The sequence below is a fragment of the Nicotiana sylvestris genome, chromosome 12, assembly GCF_000393655.2.
Source record: "Nicotiana sylvestris chromosome 12, ASM39365v2, whole genome shotgun sequence".
Lineage (NCBI taxonomy): Eukaryota > Viridiplantae > Streptophyta > Magnoliopsida > Solanales > Solanaceae > Nicotiana > Nicotiana sylvestris.
Window position 1 is genome coordinate 133,100,195 of NC_091068.1, and position 1,900 is coordinate 133,102,094.

Here is a 1,900-nt window from a genome sequence, read left to right on the forward strand (position 1 = left end):
CTTATGTAATGGTTCGGTGGGCTCCTACTTGAAAGCTAAGATCTCATCTCTCAATGCTGCCATGTGCCTCGGCGAGAAAAATTTTGCAATGAATTTATCCGCCAACTCATCCCAAGTAGTGATGGAATGGTTGGAAAGTCGTTCAGGCCAATCCAATGTCTTCCCTTTAAGTGATAAAGGGAATAATCTCAACATAAGTGCATTCTCTGACACATTAGTTTGCTTGCTCCCCCAACAGGTATCCACGAAACCCTGGAGATATTTGTAAGCATTCTGATTAGGAGCACCCGTGAAATACCCTCGATGCTCTAACAATGTCAGCATTACATTTGTAATTTGAAAATTACCCTCTCGGATCCAGAGTGGGACAATTGCACTATCATATCCTTGGTTGGGAAGCACTCAAGGAGCCACTCTTGGAGGTGGCGGGGGAGGGTCTGGAACATTATCATTGTCCTGGCGGCCTCTGCTTTGTCTTTGAGGTACAATAGGAACATCATCATCAATATTGTCATCTACCTCCTCCCTTGGCGGAAGATCTCCAAGAGGTGCATTGTTTGCTACAATTTTGTACCTAAATTTGCGACACACAAAAATTAGTAACGCAGAAGGAAAGAAGAACAATACACAAAACTATTTAGACAGATAGCCAAAACCAGCTCCCCGGCAACAGCGCCAAAAAGTGATCGGTGCCAACCTTACACTACTACAAAGTGGTGAGAGCGGTCGAAGCAGCTTTTACCCGAGATGGCCGGGATCGAATCCACATGGAGCTAGAAGTGGGAATTAGATTCCTATCTAAACTAGAAATGCATAGTGCTCTTAATTACTCTTCCAATCATCTTTTGGTTGGTTGTTACTTCTAATATTTATGCCAATGATAAGCTAAATTAAACTAAGAATGATTACTTGTAATGTTTTCTAAATAGTTAAAGAGGCACTAAGGAAGTGACTTTCTCCTAGCTGGATACTCGACGGGATCTAAAGCCTAGGCAAAGAAGTTATGTTGGGGATTGCGATATAGCCAATGCACGGATTACTCACTATATACCTCTCGATAGCTTGAGTGACTTTGCCCTAATTGACTTCCTCAAGACCAATTAGGTGTCAAAATTGTGCAAGCAATATAGGCTCAAGTCGGGTATTACTATTTCTAGGTTTAACCCTTTAATTGGGGTTATTAATATCTTGAATACACCCCAATTCCTTGTTGGACTAATTTTCCTAGACTCAAGCTCCCTTTCTCAAGAAGAGCTCAAGTCAAATAGGCACAAATTAGTGTTTGCAATCACTAATTCAACCTGGAAAACACAAATCAGTCCAAATATGAACTACCCATAAACATCTAAGCCTTACAACAAATGACCCATCAAATACCCATACTAGGGTTGAGCCACAATCCTAGCTAATGGGTTTAGCTACTCATAATAATGGAAGAAAACAGAGAAATAGATGAAGAATAACCCATATGATTTAATTACAAACTAAGATAAAGAAGGTTCAGTGTTAATCTAGCTACAAATTACTCAAAATAGCCTAATACAGCCGTTCACGTGCTCTGGTCTCCAACAGATTACAAAAGATACCCTAAAATGTGAAAAGAAAGTATTTATACTAGGCCGAATTTTCTGGACAAAAATACCCCCTGACGAGGTACTACAGTCCGCATAAAATGCACCGCGGACCGCAATGAGACTTTTTGGCTTGATTAATCAATCTTTGAATCTGGCCACCACGGGACGCATAAAATGCACCGCGGCTGTGGTGGCTTCAACTGCGGTCCACACAAAAAGGACCGCGGACCGCATTGGCCTTCATCTTCAAACTCCTAACTCTCTAAACCCCCATCTTCGTGGACCGCATAAACTTGATTACGGCCGCGATGAGTCTGTTGCAACTG